Source organism: Danio rerio, chromosome 19 (assembly GCF_052040795.2).
Source record: "Danio rerio strain M-AB ecotype USA chromosome 19, GRCz13ab, whole genome shotgun sequence".
Lineage (NCBI taxonomy): Eukaryota > Metazoa > Chordata > Actinopteri > Cypriniformes > Danionidae > Danio > Danio rerio.
The window spans coordinates 16,530,447-16,548,605 of NC_141039.2; the positions used below are offsets into that span (position 1 = coordinate 16,530,447).

The 18,159-nt window shown below is 40.7% G+C and overlaps 2 protein-coding genes across 5 annotated transcripts in view; both read right to left on the reverse strand.

Moving 5' to 3' along the window:
- LOC147839576 (uncharacterized) overlaps positions 1-18,159 on the reverse strand; it is an 846,284-nt gene that overhangs the window by 280,901 nt on the left and 547,224 nt on the right. The window lies entirely within an intron of this gene.
- Positions 1-18,159, reverse strand: part of hivep3a (HIVEP zinc finger 3a) — a 102,530-nt gene that overhangs the window by 44,652 nt on the left and 39,719 nt on the right. For all 4 annotated transcript variants that reach the window (XR_015516590.2, XR_015516592.2, XM_087295534.2 and 1 more), the window contains one exon: positions 14,362-14,436. The gene's annotated coding sequence lies outside the window, so the exon portion shown is untranslated. The remainder of the gene's footprint in view (positions 1-14,361; positions 14,437-18,159) is intronic.

An 18,159-nucleotide genomic window follows, 5' to 3' on the forward strand; every position in this document is an offset into this window, starting at 1 on the left:
CAATGTGCAGTACTAAAGGAAATAAGGCAGAGAGTGAGAAAGGGCAAACTTGAAACACATTCCTGCTGGAAAGACTGGTTTTCCATTTGGGTCCAAGTTGGTGGTTTTGGTCGTTGTGAAAATGCTTGAAGCTTGTCTTGTACACATTTTACAGTACTTTTGTTATTTAGCGTTATTGGTTCTTAAAAGGGATCATAACATGTAAAATATTTTTTAAAAGTTAATATACCCATTGCTTTAAATTCGTTAAACCTTTGACATTAAAGATATTACGTTAAAAATATGTGAACAATTATAAACATTTTATTAAGTCAACAGTTCCAGATTATGACATGGACATACTGGAGAGCTTTTTTTGAACATCTCAGTATTTACAAACAGATTACATCAAAAAGAACATGAGTAATCTTGACAAATTATACATCAGTCTAAAACTACAAGCCTCAAGCAGCGATTGTAACTACTTGTTTTTCAATGGAAAGCTTATAAAGAGTGTATTTGCTAAATTTGTGGAAAAAATTTACTCATAAAAGAACACACTTAGTAGAAGTGGAGTACAGTACATACATTCATAAGATACACATGCATTAATTTCTGTACATCACGGTTTATTTTTAAAGATAAAGGTCCATAGAACAACATCCCATAGAGAACATTCAGTCCAACGACACAATCGAGTTGAATTATAGATGATTATTCATTTGGTTACATCACAGTTTCAGATACACATGTTTACATTCTTACTTACATGCGAAAATTGTGTCTTCAAAGTAAAAGGCAACATGATTTTATAGCTTACAATGTTGCAAAGAAAATGAGACAAATAACTGAATAAAAAAATCGAAGTTATAGTTACTAATACTGTTGTATTGCTATGCATCTGCAGTCTATGAGCCACTTTTAGCCAGTAGTTTCTAGATTAACTGATGAATTTAGCCAATGAGTGTATGATTCTTTCAATATATGGTAAAATTTATTTATCTGTTGGGAATGTCAGTCTCATTTTGGAGGCTGCTGCTGTCCTCCGGAAGTTACGTTTTTAGACAAGGTCACATGCATTGATGCAGCCTTCAAAACTGAAATGAAATACTGTGTATTTTCTAGTAAGGCAACCTAGAGTGCTGCGATATGTTTCGGTAAACTGGCAGTGGATGGCTTATTTAGAGCAAAACAAAGAAATATCTACACTCTCAAAAAATTATTATGGTTATTTTAACACATCTTGTTGATATTGGAAAAAAGGAAGAGGGAAGATATGAACAAAAACAATGCAGTCTTCCAAACACAATCTGTGTAAACTATCATGCAGTCTCATTGCTATTTTACATATGTACCAGATTACGTAATTCTTAAACTTTAAGCAAGTTGGTGCCTCTTTTTTTTATCGGTGGAGCACTTGATGCTTGTCTCAGGTACTGTAAGTACTTTTTTTTATTATCATGAACTCTCAAAAAGTACTTTCACGAGTTCACACTTGCATTCGTTTAAGTATAAAGCATATTTGGCGTGCTGTCCGGGGGTGGGGGTTGGGGGGGGATCTCTGAGCTCGAGGAGACACCCCAACTCGAGTTATTCCCCTTATAAGGAAACAAAGAGGAGTTGGGATTCGAGCGAAGTATCTAGCCCGGCCCCAGAACGCTCCCCCCGGGAATGTAATGCAAGAGGTGAGGTGACGGGGTGGTGGAGGGATGCTAAAGTCGTGAGATGCTGCAGGTAAGACAGCTTTGGTATATATATAATTTCTGATCTTAAAAATTTGGAGGGGTGCTGTTGAGTTATAAGGTATGTGTTTCAGGAGGAAGCAGTTGCTGTGTTGATAGTGGTGCATGATGAATGTCTCTAGCAAGAGTGTCTGCTCCCACAGGAGACGGGCGTCTTCCGTGGGAGTGGTCACTGCATTAGCAATTGTGTGTTAAAGTATGCATCCCCGTAATAGCTGTCACTGTGCTGACAGTGGTGTATGATGAGGTATGAGTCTCTCATAGGAGTGGTCACTGCGCTTGCAGTGGTGCACAATAAGGTGTACGTCTCCCGTAGGAGCAGTCACTGCGCTTGCAGTGGTGCATAATAAGGTGTACGTCTCCCGTAGGAGCAGTCACTGCACTTGCAGTGGTGCATAGTTATGAGGTGTACGTCTCCCGTAGGAGCGGTCACTGCGCTTGCAGTGGTGCATAATTATAAGGTGTACGTCTCCCGTAGGAGCAGTCACTGCGCTTGCAGTGGTGCATAATAAGGTGTACGTCTCCCGTAGGAGCAGTCACTGCACTTGCAGTGGTGCATAGTTATGAGGTGTACGTCTCCCGTAGGAGCGGTCACTGTACTAACAGTGGTGCATAATAGTAAGGTGTGTGTCTCCTGTATGAGGTATGAGTGGTCACTGCTCTAGAGGCAGTGTGTAATAAGGTGTACGTCTCCCGTAGGAGCAGTCACTGCGCTTGCAGTGGTGCATAATAAGGTGTACGTCTCCCGTAGGAGCAGTCACTGCACTTGCAGTGGTGCATAGTTATGAGGTGTACGTCTCCCGTAGGAGCGGTCACTGTACTAACAGTGGTGCATAATAGTAAGGTGTGTGTCTCCTGTATGAGGTATGAGTGGTCACTGCCCTAGAGGCAGTGTGTAATAAGGTGTACGTCTCCCGTAGGAGCAGTCACTGCGCTTGCAGTGGTGCGCAATTATAAGATGTGCATCTCCCGTAGGAGCAGTCACTGCACTTGCAGTGGTGCATAATTATGAGGTGTACGTGTCCCGTAGAAGCGGTCACTGTACTAACAGTGGTGCATGATAATAAGGTGTGTGTCTCCTGTATGGGGTATGAGTGGTCGCTGCCCTAGCGGCAGTGTGTAATAAGGTGTACGTCTCCCGTAGGAGCAGTCACTGCGCTTGCATTGGTGCATAATTATAAGGTGTGCGTCTCCTGTAGGAGCAGTCACTGCACTTGCAGTGGTGCATAATTATGAGGTGTACTTCTCCCATAGGAGCGGTCACTGCACTTGCAGTGATGCATAATTATAAGGTGTACATCTCCCGTAGGAGCGGTCACTGTACTAACAGTGGTGCATAATAATGAGGTGTGTGTCTCCTGTATGAGGTATGAGTGGTCACTGCCCTAGTGGCAGTGTGTAATAAGGTGTGCGTCTCCCGTAGGAGCAGTCACTGCACTTGCAGTGGTGCATAATTATGAGGTGTACGTCTCCCGTAGGAGCGGTCACTGTACTAACAGTGGTGCATAATAATAGGGTGTGTGTCTCCTGTATGATGTATGAGTGGTCGCTGCCCTAGCGGCAGTGTGTAACAGGGTGTGCATTTCCCGTAGGAGCAGTCACTGCTCTTGCAGTGGTGAATAATTATAAGGTGTACGTCTCCCGTAGGAGCGGTCACTGCATTAGCGGTGGTGCATAATAAGATATGCGTCTCCCGTAGGAGTGGTCACTGCACTAGCAGTAGTGTGTAATCAAGTGTGTGTCTCCCGTAGGAGCGGTCACTGCACTTGCAGTGGTGCATAATAAGGTGTACGTCTCCAGTGGGAGCGGCACATAATAGTAAGGTGTGCTTCTCCCATAGGAGCAGTCACTGTGCTTGCAGTTTTTTCTTAATAATAGGGTGTGTGTCTCCCTTATGAGTAATTACTGCCCTAGCAGCAGTGTGTAATCAGGTGTTCGTCTCTTGTAGGAGCGGTCACTGCACTTGCAGTGGTGCATAATATTAATGTGTTTGTTCCCCGTAGGAGCGGTCACTGCGCTAGCAGTGGTGCATGATAAAAAGGTGTGTGTCTCCTGTAGGAGAGGTCACTGCACTAGCAGTAGTATGTAATAAGGTGTGCATCTCCCGTAGAATCGGTCACTGCGCTTGCAGTAGTGCATAATGATAAGGAGTGTGACTACAGTGGGAGCGGTAACCACGCTTGCAATAGTACAAAATGATAAGGTGTGCGACTCCTGTAGGGGCAGTCACTGCGTTTGCAATAATACAAAATAAGGTGTGAGACTCCTGTAGGAGCGGTAGCTGCGCTTGCAGTGGTGCATGATAAATAAGGTGTGCTTCTCCCACAGGAGCAGTCACTGCGCTTGCAGTGGTGCATGATAAATAAGGTGTGCATCTCCAGTGAGAGTGGTCACTGCGCTAGCAGTGGTGCATAATAATGATGTGTACATCTACCGTAGGAGCAGTCACTGCGCTTGCAGTGGAGCGTAATAAGGCGTGTGTCTAGAGTGGAAGCAGCCACTGTGCTTGAAGTAGTACGTAATAGGGTGTGCGTCCCCAGTGAGAGTGGTCGCTGTGCAGCAGCAACCTTATAATAGAACTCCTTGAAGGAGTTAATGACCAGGGTTAGGAAAGGTTTAGGGGTTGAAATGGTAAAAAGGGGGCAACGATAGTGCATTTCCACTGACTTTTCGGTTTAATTTCTGTGGAAAACTTAATTGATAGGATTAAAGGAACTTAAGGTAGTGCGAGGAGCATTGAGTAGTACCCGAAGTTTTGAATGGAGTTCCATGGTTTATACTGAGTGCAATTGCGACTTGAATCGCTGTGAAAATAGATGGGTTAAGCTAGTCATGGGATTCTGGATGATTTCTGAGCTGAAGTTGCTTATCAGCTTGGTGTTATTATTACTTCATAATTACTTATCAAATTTATTTAATTAAGCAATTTATTTTATAGACGCGTGTTGTCTATGTAAACGTTAATAATGTACTTAAGTTTATACATGTTAAGTACCTAGACGATGAATCTAAGGAATATAGTCTATACGTGGCCTAGGATCACAGGTGGGAGGAAAAGAGAAGAGGGGCTGCCGGCGTTAGTGACGTCAGCAGAGGCAGCCTCACGCTGGCACTTACATCGGGGCCTGACAGAAAATTAGGGACTAGAGCCATTTGCTGAGGCGTGCTCACGCTACTGATGACCCTAGAATCACAGGTGGGAGGAAAAGAGAAGAGGGGCTGCCGGCGTAAGTGACGTCAGCGGAGGCAGCCTCACGCTGGCACTTACGTCGGAGCCCGACAGAAAGTTGGGGATTAGAGCCGTTTGCAGAGGCGTGCTCACGCTACTGATGACCCTAGAATCACAGGTGGGAGGAAAAGAGAAGAGGGGCTGCCGGCGTAAGTGACGTCAGCGGAGGCGGCCTCGCGCTGGCACTTATGTCGGGGCCTGACAGAAAGTTGGGGACTAGGGCCGTTTGCGGAGGCGTGCTCACGCAACTGATGACCCTAGGATCACGGGTGAAAGGAATAGAGAAGAGAGGAGAGCTACCAGCGCTAGTGACATCAGCGGAGGCGGCCTCACGCTGGAACTTGCGTCGGGGCCTTAAGAAAGTTGGGGGCTAGAGCCGATTGCGGAGGCGTGCTCGCGCTACTGATGGCCCTAGGATCACAGGTGGAAGAAAAAGAGAAGAGAGAAGGGGCTGCGGGCGTTGGTGACATCAGCGGAGGCAGCCTCACGCTGGAACTTGCATCAGGGTCTGAACAAACCTGGTTAACCTGCAAGCGGCATGAAGGAAGAATCCGCTTGTTAAGTGGTGACCTGTTGGTGACGTATGTAATACTGTTTCCAGGTCCAAGCCGCCACTCATTTGAGTTGAGAAATGTATTAGTTTATGATCACTTTAAATTCTTATCACACAATAAAGTTAATTTTATACAAAATCAGTGTACACAAGCATTGCTTGCTGCATAACAATTACCAAAAACAATAAGCAATTTATAAAAATTAATCACTTTCTGCCCGTCAGATATAAGGTGTGGTTGTATGTATAGGGTATATGCTGAGGTACTGCTGTTCCCATGCTGATACACTTCCAGTGAACTGTTATTGTGAACTTTTTTCCATTTTGTACAGTTCCTTATACAGCATCGATGTTGTAATGTCATTAAAATACATTCAGTTAAATAAACTTTAGCATTTATTTGGTTGCTCAAGCGTAAAATGAGACAGAAGCTGTTTACTCGCACGCGCTCGTCAGAAATGGCAGGCTAACGCATAAGCTCCATTAAACATACTGGGGTAAAATAAATGCTCATATTATAAAGATATGGCGATATCGCTCAGCTAGTGGAGATCGCTCATTTTTAAAGAAAACAGACCTTAGACGCACTGGCTTTTGCATTGGCATTCAATTCGCCGGAAGCGCTTAACCCAGGTTACTGGCAAATTAAGAGTCCTATTAGCATGCTTCGGCATATACTCCATTGTGATAGTGATTTGAAAGTAATAAATTGCTTTGTAAACATTATAATTAACATTTCATGAGTCTCCCCATGCAGTAAGTTGAGAAATTATTTGTTTCTGATTAATTTTAAACATATTACACGATAAGTTAGTTTTATACAGAGTCATGTTGTACACAACCATTTTTGGGCTTGCTGCATAACAAATACCAAACATTTTTAACAATTTATAAAATTAATCACTTGCATCATGTATGAGGTATAGACATATATATTGTGATCATGATTTTCGAAAGTAATAAATCGCTTTGTAAACATTATAATTACCATTTCATGGGTCTCCCCATGCAGTTGAATAGAGCGCTTGGACCCGGAAGCCGCTTCGCGTGACGTCACACTCACGAGCGGACAGGCTTGCTATTCCTAAATTTGGCGCGCCGAGAGCAGTGATTGCGGGCTAAGTGGAAATGTTCCGTGCGTGGGGGGTGGATAAGGCCGTAGCGGAGACGTGCTCATGCTGTCATGGCGAATTGGCCGATGGTGGCGCTTCGCCTGTAGAGCGGTGGCCTGGCACTCGCTTGATCTGGGCCGGTGGTTCACAACTGGGGAGCGGCTTAGGTTTGTTGCCGGTGTCTGGAAGAGCGGCGGCGTGGCGGGCCTAAGTTAAGACCGCAGACTCTGTTGATATGCTCTGCCGAGTGCTGATGCGCTGGACATCGGCTTGGAGTTTGCAAGAGGAGCCGTGTCATCCTCATGGAAATTTGCTGTTTGGACAAGGCTACAGCGATTGGATGTGCCAATGCTAAAGTCGTGAGATGCTGCAGGTAAGACAGCTTTGGTATATATAGGCATTGCTCAGAAACTGATTTGATGATGGGATAATTGTCAATGACGTATTCGATACTGAAACTTCTGCGCATGCTCCTCCCGAAATTTGTTTACAAACATCACTTGTTATAGTAAATGTTTTACGATCACAAACATTTCTGTTGTATTCCGTTCTCTTTGCAAGTGTTCTATTCTGCAAATGCAATGCAGTTTATTAATTTGTTTGGGTTAAAAGTTAAGGTCGTGATTTTGTTATAAGAGATCATATGATGATGAAAATGTGTGTAAATTGAGCACACTGTAAACCATCTGAAATGTTGTTTTGGTCATTCTAAAATGCCTTACCGTTTAAGTATTAGTGTTTATAGTAGTAGTGTTATTATATTATTAATGACCTCTAGAATCAAGAGCGTCTGTGCTCCGCGTCTGATACTTTCAAACACCACCGCAAATTTACTGCGTGTCAGGATTGCCTTCTAAGGCGCAAGTCATTTATTAGATGAAGAAAACATTGACGCAGCTTCTCCTACTGCAGCAATCAGTTTTTACTTTTGATATTTGGCGCCAGTTAATCAGGAAGTGACGATTCTGTTCGCTTTGACTTGTTGAATAGAAACTGCTTTATTCGCACATCATTATTGCGATAATCCAGTTTTGCCCATAAAGTTCATTCGCATTTTGTGGAGGGAAACATAGCTATTGGCAAGGACTCAAATCAAGCTTAACAAAAAGCTTTACATGTTTTGTTTGTACAGTACTGGTCACAAGAAGTACTGGGTCAATGATGGCAGCATCTTTTAAAGATTGTGAGTGTTATCCTAAAGTTTTCTGTTTTCTATGTATTTTGCAGCACTGAGCCATTTAACCAATCACGGGCATAATTGTTGAAATGGCCAATCAGAGATAAACTGATTTAATAATTGAATCTTGAATTTTGGCATGGTGACAAAACAACTTGATAAACAGTTTGATATGGATGTGAATTCATCATATACTTTTTCAAGCCAATCTCACAGAAAAGCATTAGAATATTTTTTATTCTTTATTTTTGGAAATTTGATTTGGGAGAGCACAGTTACACAGGTGCTGGTGATTAATCATTAAAAGAGTATATAAACAGCTCCTGAATGAGCGTGCTTCAGACATTCACTTTAGAAGTCTTTACTGAGCAGCAAGAGAGTTTTTAAGAGTTGAACAACATTCCAGCATCCAGCAGGGATTATGCATTCAGTGATGATCGAGCTGGGTCTTCTCCCATTCCCTGGGCATTTCGCTGAGTGCCTGAAAGAGCAGTCTTTCTAAAAGAGCCTGGGGGTCCAGCATGTTGAGGTGGTGCTCGTGGACAGCTCATGCCTTCACCCCAATGTCTGTTGCGCAACTGAGGTTGCAGCTAACCCTTGCGAAAGGGTGCATTACCCCTGCTGTTCACTGCAAGACGGTTAACACTCAGGCAGGCCTGAGAATTACAGTAGGGGCTAATCTGTCGCTTTTGGGTTTGCGGATCCCTCGCTCCTTTAAAGTTTACTCCATCCAAGCTTTGAGCAGGTGTGATGGTTCATCCTCAAGGATGGCTGTCTGAAGTCTGCCTATTCGCTGAGTGGTGCACCTCCCACTGAGATGATACCCAGACAACCCAGATTAACTTTGCGTTGTCCTTTCTTTAGGATAAGTTGGAGTGTAGGCTGTCACTCTCCACACTGAAGGTTTACATTGCTGCCTTCTCTGCTCACTATGATGCGGTGGATGGCAGCATGCAAAGCATAACTCAATCCTCCAGTTCCTTAGAGGTGCATGGCAATTAAATCCATAGGCGGGATCCACCCTCTTATGCCCCCTTAAGTTTTCTCTGTAGACCTTGTGGGACTGCAGAGAAATCCTTTCAAGCCACTCAACTTAGTATTCCTGAGAATTCTGTCAATGAAAACAGCTCTGCTGGTCATGTTGGCATTTATCAAGAGGGTCGGCGACCTGGAGGTATTTTTGGTCAGCAAATCATGCCTGGAATTCGGACCAGCCTACTTTTATCCTATCCTGGCTACATGCTCCCAAGGTTCCCTCCACTCCCTTTAGGAGGACAAGGTAGTGAACCAGCAAGCGTTGCCCATGGAGGAGGCATGTGTGTATGCTGTCCTGTTTGCGCACTGTGCTGTTATGTGAAACACACTCAGAACATAAGATCTTCTGAGCACCTCTTTGTCTGTTATGGTGTAAGTGGCATTTCAAAACAGAGGTTGGCCCACTCAATAATTGATGCTATTACCCTCACTTATCAATGCTAGGGTAAGCCGTGTCCTCCAAGAAAATGAGCGCGCACTTGACAAGGAGTATTGCCTCCTCATTAACAGATATTTGTAGAGCTGTGGACCGGGCGACACCTAACACATTCAGAGGATTTTATAAGATTTTTTTTTCCTCCCGATTTCTGGGCAATCCCTAGAGATACGTGTGGTATTCTGCTCTGCTTAGAGCCTCATCAGTTCCTCATCTGGCAAACCCAAGAGAGTTCCTGATAGGGTGCCTTGCACAATATGATGTTGGGGCAGACCCACTTGGTCTGCCCGTATGCTGAGGATTGGTGTCAGCCATACATGATCCTCGTTGGCAATCCCATAAGCGTCATTCAACAACAGAGCGCTCTGCCTCTCAGGTGGACTTGTGTCTTCCTTACCCGCTAACTAGCTTATCATATGTAGTGCTCCCCCTGAATAGGGTAAGCCCATATGTCCATATTGTCACCGGGTCTCCGCATTTGGGTAGCAGATGGCCTCTGTAGCATCTTTAAAATGGACGGGGGGCATTGAAAGGTTGTGCGTTTGGTGACGTTGTGCTCTCACACTGTGCTTGGCAAATTCTCATCCAAACGCGTGATGGGCTCAGCTGACGTTTTGCTTACACTCTCCCACTTGTGTCTAAGACACACATCAAAGTTCCCGACCTGAAAGGGAACGTCCTCTTACATCTGTAATCCAAGTTCCTCGAAGGAGGGAACAGAGACTTGTGTCACCACTGCTACAGCAGCTGGGTCTCCAGCTGATAGCTGAATGTTCGGCTTCTTCAGTGGCTATGTCTGAAGCATACTTGTTCAGAAGCTGGTTATATACATTTCTAATGATTAATCACCAGTACATATGAAGCTTTGCTCTGCCAACTTATAGGCATTCATTGTCCGGTCATCTTACTCTTTAGAGTGATTGGTCGTCTAGCAAACTCCCATTTGTGTCTAAAGCCATGGTCACACGGCACTTTTTGCCCCATAGACTTCCATTCATATGCATGCAAAAGACCGAAAACACAAACTTGTGTTTTGCATTTCAATGGGTTTGAAAGTTCAAGCTTGGTGAACTCTGACTAAATTGCATCAAGTGATTGCGTGAGACCAATAGAATATCAAAACATGACCTCTCTATACAGAAATTTGAAATATGGAGCAATCACTTGCTTTTTTACTGTCTAATCATCTTGTTTAATCCCGCCCCTTTTTGTAGCGCCATATAACAGAATTTTACAAGCTCAAACTCTAGTGTGACTATGACTTTAGACACAAAAATTACATGCTTACTTCAGATACTATATGTTCAATAAAAAAGAAGCACTGTGTCTTGAATAAATGCTTGTTTAGATCATTCAGTCATAAATTTACATTATTCACCCATTTTTCTAGAATGTTGCATAAAAACTGCTTATTGGAAATACCAAGATGCATATACATTTTGAAATAAGCATATTAAACGTTTACTAAATGCATATTTACTGAATAAATTTCAGCATGTGCTGGAATCCATCAAAAAAAGTCTTTGATCATTGTAAAATGCCTTCGCCAAAGTCTGTCATCAAAATGGTCGAGTATTATTACCTTCCAGAACTGTCCTAAACAGCTGCACTTACAAAGAGTGGTCTATATCCTCAAAATGTCATTGTACGTTTATTGTATTTTGTCTTCATCTTCTAAGACACAACTCATTTTGAAGTACTTAATGTTGATTGTTTTTTAGTTTTTTTAATTTTGAAAAAAAAAATGGATGGAAACAGTGCTGTATTTGCAAATGTTTTGTGCAATATTGCAGTTTTGCTCATAATTCTAATTCACATCTTTGAATGGAAACATACTGTTTTTAATGTTATTCAAACAGTAAAAGAAAATAGGGAAAATCATTCGCTGCTCTAAACAAAGTAGCTTTATTAAGAACTGATGTGCTTTAATTCATACTCTATTATGTGTCCTATTGTCTTTAATTTTGTTTTTTATTGTATTGCTGACAATGAAACAGCTTCGAAAAAACAGGGTCCCCTCAAAAAGTTTTACTTAGTTTTACCAGTAATTCATAAAATAGTTTTTAATTGCTATGAGTTTGTGTTGACCATTTTTCATACTGACATATTGATTTAGTGAATGGGAAAGCTTAGTGTATTAATAAAGGGATTGTAATGGACAACACACTTTACCAGTTTTATATGGTCTGAAAAATCATAAGAATTCTTTAACATAGGATAACATGCTGCTGAAATGTGCTAGACAGATGCTATTTAAACCTTGCCATCTGATATTCTTACCAGTCTTACTCTATCACAAATCCTCAGGGTGCACTGTAGTTTTGCAGCCATCAGAGTAGAAATAAAAGACACTGCTCTTCATATCACTTACTGTTATTGAGTCCCCATCCTTTCACATTCACATGTAAAGTGTGCAACTTAATTACATTTTCCAGTCTTACTTGAAAAGATCAGAAAATAACATATGTACACTAGCATGTATTCTTCTCATCCAGTCAATCAAATCAATTGTTTGAAGCCAAATTAATAAACTGTATACATTTACATCATATGATTCTCTAATGTAGACATTCATGAGTGCTGAATTATAATGGTTAATTTCACTACTGCATTTTAGGTTACTAGCTTTAGAAAATACCCAGGCTGATGAAGGTGAACATCTGGAAGTCTCCTGGACCATGGACACCATTACTGGCACTAAGTGATTTGTGTATATTTTTTTTGTAATGACCCTGTCACCATTCTGAGAACCACTTTCCTTTTTCACTGAAAAACTGCTTGTGCTAGTTCTGAATAGGGTAAACATTTCTTTTGTAACTGATTGTGTTGCTAAACAACCTGTTCATAAACTAGCCAGACACATTGTGTATTTTATTTGCTTTCAATTCATGTGTTCATGTCATTACATCATCATTTCAAAGCTCATTCACAGCCACTGTGCAACACAACAGCTTTACCTGTAACTGTATAGCAATTGTATCGAGCATTTTTAGTGCAGACAGCACTAGTTTTGCTTGCATCTTAAGCCCAGGACAGATCACATGACTTTTATTGTAAGTTGTCAGATCACGTCAGATTATGTGATTTTGTCTTGATAAAATCTTGAATTGTCAGGGGTAACAAATGTGTCAGACAACATGTTCCTTAATGATCTTCGACAAGCGTTATTTCCTAAAGCAGTCACAAGTGTTGCTATAACAATATTTCCTATCTTATTAATTTCAATGTTTTTTTAATAAAGTATATGTCCATTTCAATAAACACTGATGCTTGCTTACAACCAGGCTACATCATTTAAGGGCATACGTTATGACATTGGAATGATCAAACGTATATTTCCTTTTTAATATTAAGATTTTTCTTTTAAAACTAAATGTAAACTTGCAGTAAGTGAGACAGAGAAAATGAAAGCACATTAGCACCAAGGAAAAATCTGACACTCAAGGCAAAATAATCACATTTTAAAAAATGATCAAATATACATGACAGAGGTTTGTGATACAACAATTACAATGAAGCACTCATTAAATCCTTATTTTCCACAGAGCAAAACAAATCATCCACCCGCACAGTTAGGTAGTGGATAAGCACAAACCAAAAAATAATTTGTATTGTAAAATATAATTTTGAAACAAATTTTGTTTATAAATCTTATCCTAATTTTTTTTTTTTTTTTGGTTGGTTATCTACTAAAAAAACAAGAATAATTAATAACATCTGAGGTGATGTGCTTTAAAACCAGTCCGCTATATGCTTCTTCCGATAAAGGCTTAATTTATATAACTGTTTTGGTTAATAAAATAAAATAAATGATTAAAGTGAAATATTCACAGTTTCAGAGAAACTTATATTGAACTGTTTTTATTTTTAATGACACAATAATCCATTGCTCCGGTCAATTTAATTTTGAATAAGCAAGACAGGCTTTTTAAATGTATTAGTAGCACTAAACGTGTTTCCAGATTATTTCGGAAGAATTAACTCGTTTGGAAGGCTGAGAGAACTCAGAACTCATTGTGAGAATGGAATTGTCTGCATGTTTGTGCCAGTCTGTCAAATAAAATTCATTACGCTTTAATATTTTAGAGAAAGTAGTTTAAGTTTGCATAACTTATGAATTATCTTATCCACCCGAAACCCACCCATAAGTAAATATGCAGCCTATTTTTTTATTACCTAACCTGCGGATTAACGGCAGCACCCACAGATATAACTAAGAAATTATGTGCTCCTATCGTCCAGTGTCATCCACGTGACAGAACTTTTTGTGAAGATCAGGGAAAAAATTAAACATGCTAGACTTTCTGCGATGGTGTCGTGAGGCGTCGCAGACATGATACTGGTTGTCGTGACCTATGCCACATTACACAAGGAGAAACGATTGAACCTTGTGTCACAATGCCCATTTGTCATTTACAACTCCCTTTGTCAAGGAAATTGTGCTGAAATTGTGACAAAATCGTGTGATCTGACCAGGGCTTTTTAGGGTAACAACACCACCAGGAGCATAGAAATAGGGGTATGGAGTACACCAGGGTTCTGTCCTGCGCTCTTCTGTTTTAGTTCATACCACTAAAATAACTAGTTTCCATACATTAAACTAGGTAAATCTCCTTAACATCTGTCAAATTACCATTAGCACATCATTACCAGAAAGGTTAAGTCAAATATTGGAAATACATTTTGTACATAATTTGTACAAACGCAAGATGACGAACAACTGTATCTTTAACAGTAAGACAAGGTCTCATGACATGTTTTTTTGTTTTTTAATGCAAGCTGTGATGCAATGGTAAGACTTCTAGAATCGTTTACTGCCGTTTCTCAAAAGGTTCTATGGAAAGGGCTGTATTTTTGAAAACCCCTAATGTACAGCCACACTCTCTGTGCATTACTGGCGTAAATACAATTTACGAGAGCTGTGTGTCAGCTCTTCGACAGCACAGCAGATAGCAGGCAGAATACATGTACCCAGAGCTCCTCCACAACCTCACACGCATCCCTTAGATGTCCTCATCTTAGATCACATTCAACCTGTCCTCGCTTGTCAAGTTACATTAGACTAGGACATTAGACATCGGGTGAGTGTCTCTCTTACCAGTGTACTCCAGGTGGCTCTGTCTGAAAATCCTGTTCCCTGCGTCAAAGGAGAAAACTCTGGGCTCAATGTCACCTGCAAAACAGAGACAATAACTCACTTATATACAGTACAAAAATACTCACCAGATACAAGGACATAGAACTGAATGTAGAAACGATAGTAACTTGTCATTAAAGGTGCAGTAGGTGATTGTCTTCAGAAACATTTTTTGTTGTGCTGGTTGAAAGTCTCTTCACAGTCCAATAGTAATGATTACAGTAAATGATCTAAATGTGTTTATATGTATTTTTATATCCTGGGTAAAGCATAAAACAAAGAAATGTTCATCCAATTAAATAGAGTCGGACCGTCATCTCCCTTAATTCCGATAAGCTGGTCAGACTGTCTGTCAGCAAATGTAGATTCCGACTTCTGCGCATGTGTTCACGCAGATCCGCCATTAGCACATGCCCGTCTGCATCACAAAGGCATGCGTGCGAGCGAGCTGATCGCAGATGCCCAGTCGGAGCCTGAGGCGGTGAAGGACAGCCGAGCTCGGGCCGATTACTGTAAAGCCAGGCGCGGGTATAATTCGCTCTTAAAGCGGCCGCGAGGTCACGAGACGGACCGGGAGAAATCAAAAGCTGAATTTAAACTTTTAAATACCTGAATCAATATTGGAGTTACTTTATCACGCTGGAGGAAGGACGACACCATGGCTGAAGTATTACTGTTAGACAGGTAACGTTAATGTTCTGTTTTGAAACTATTTTATGTTAGATTGTGTTTTGTTATGAATGACTTATTGTCTCCCATTGAAAGATTGATGTGATTATTTTTAGTTTCATAAGGTTCTTTGACAGCATCTATAATGTAGATTTATATTTAATTTAACAACAAAACACCAGTAAATAGCGCTATGCCGCCTAACCTGCTTTATTGAGCTGAAGTTGCTTTTATATTCACATTGGGTAATTTTTTAACAATGATAGCCTTCCTATACTGTTCACCATGCTACTTTGAATATTCACTCTGAAATAGCATGTAAGTGTGGCTAAGTATAATAAATGCAATTCCTGCATGGTGCTGGCACTAACTAACTGGCGAATGACCTGAACTAGTGGGTTGTCTATCGGCTGTTGCGCGCGCCCGCGATTTCAGGGGTGTGGCTTTAAATCACAGTCCCTCCCCGCTGTCCAAAGATAATATGCTAAGCGGTTAGCTTTTTGGCAGATCACCTACTGCACCTTTAACAATATGAATTGACAACGCAATAGTCCAAACCAATAATAAGTACACATGTTCTTGTTTGCTTGTCAACTCCTTGTCAACTGCATGTCAATGCAAATAGCAAATCAGTCAAAATCGGTGGAATAACTCATTTAGACATGTAGATATGGTCAAAGTAAGTTGCTGAAGTTCAAACCAAACATTAAACTTTGGAGAAAGGTGGCTTTGGTGAATTTAAATGTTGTTTGTGCTAGATCAGGGATGTCAAACTCAGTTACTGAAGGGCTGCAGCCCTGCACAGTTTAGTTCCAACCCTGGTCCAACATACTAAAGCTGCGGTCACACTAGTGTTTGAGCTTGCAAAACTCTGTAGTACTGTGCTACTAAAAGGAGCAGGATTAAACAAGATCATTTAGAGGGGTCTGGATGCAGACCTGATGCAGTGCAATCTGAGCTGCATCCAATGCTTTTAATGCGCTCACCTAACCCCACCCCTAACCCTACCCATCACAGTGACGTTACTCACTCCATTGAGTGTATTATGTCTGACATTGCATCGTTGAGTGATGCAATCTCAGCTTGCATCATAAAGGCCGCACCCAGATACTATTGAGATGATTAGACATTAAAAAAGCAAGCGATTGGTCCATATTTTACAATTCTGTCCAGAGAGGTCATGTTTTGATCCTCGACTGGTCTCATGCAGTCAAGTGATGCGATTTAGCAGGTCAGAATTCACCAAGCTTGAACTTTGCAAGGCAACGAACTGCAAAATTTGTCGCATGAGCTTGCGTTTTCAGTCTAACGCATTCACGTGCGTACATATGGAAGTCTATGGGGAGAAAAGTCCAGTGTGACCGCAGCTTTACCTGCAGGATTCAAACAAGCTAGAAGGGCTTAATTAGTTTGATCAGGTGTGCTTTATTAGGAAACTGCTAAACTTCTTGCACGAGGTCCGTTTCCGTTTCCATTCTGCTGCAATCGCATAAGTATGAATTACTAATTCAATGAACTAAACTGTGCAGAGCTGTGGCCCTTCAGGAACTGAGTTTGACACCTGTGTGCTAGATGGTTGGTCTGAATATTTTTGATGCCAGAGGTCAGGAAACAGTGACTAGACTAGTTTTTGCATAATGATGCAAAATCATTACACATGCTCAGTCAGTAAAATCAAGAGTAGGTAAGAGTTTACGATTTATATGTCTTAAACTTCTTATTTGCCTCTAAGATTTTATTTACTCAATCCAGTATGATTATTAGTACGATAATATGATCATTTTTTATTTTGATAATTTGGTCACACAAGTTTGTCTAGTTTCTATTTTGTTGTTGTTCTTCTTGTTGTTTTCTAGCTAATGTTTTTGTTTTCTTTATTATTATTAAATCCATTGTTTTCACTTCTTCACTCACTTCAGACACCAACAGGATGTGTCAATGTTCCCACCCTGTTAAAATCTGTTTTTGGCTGTATTTAACCTGCAGATCAAAATTATTGTGTTGGTTATGAATAAAATAATAAAAAATAATAATACAATTAAAATCAATTAATCCTGATTTAGGAACAAATTTTAAACTATAAAATTACTTAAAGGCAATTTATAAGTATATTATGTTGGACATTTTCTCTTTTCTCTATTGTCACACCTTTAGCACCTTATACCAATCCAACCTACACGAGTACTGTTGCTGAAAATGTCCATCCCCTTACCACCACAGTGAAGTCATGTTGTGATGGCAACCTCCAGCAGGATAACACACCACTTCACAATTGCCATATTATGAAACCCCTTTCTTGAACACCAGTGTTCGCTACACTCAAATAGCCCACATACTTTTAGAATGTACACACCAGCATTTGAATAATGAATAATAGTCAAAATTATCATTGTTATAGTTTGAACAAAACTGTACATTCTTAATTATTACCATTATCATAAAATACGTAAAACAATAGTCTTAAATTTGAATGAACACAAAATACTGTAATAAAAAAAAAAAAATATATATATATATATATATATATATATATATATATATATATATATATATATAGGAGGGGGGACAAGCGTGCTTCTGCCCAGTTCAAAGCAACTGTACATAGTGTGAGTACGCCAGGCATGCGCTCAGCAGCCTTGTTATAATGAAACTGTAGCACTTCATACCGGAACTTCATTGCAAATTTTAGCAATTTTTTTTGGCCTTTATTAAGTGCATAGGAAAGTATTTCAGACAGAAAGCAAAGTGGGAGAGAAGGAGGGGGTAGGGACGGGAAATATCCTTGAGCCAGGATTCAAACTCTGGATGTCTACTGGGCTATTGCATCGACCATACCAAACTTTTTTTATTATTGATATTGACAATGGTGTTCGGACAATAAATACACTACAGTGAGTTAACAAAAGCACGGGAACAATAACTGTAAAGGTGCCCAAACCTGATCCTAAAGGGCCAATGTTCTGCAAAGTTTAGCAACCCCACATGCTGAAATATAATTTAATTTCTGTCTTGAAGACTGCTTCAATGTATGTGGCCACTGCCGAAAATGCAAGACATTTGTATTGTTCCAACTCGGTGATGTGGCTAAAA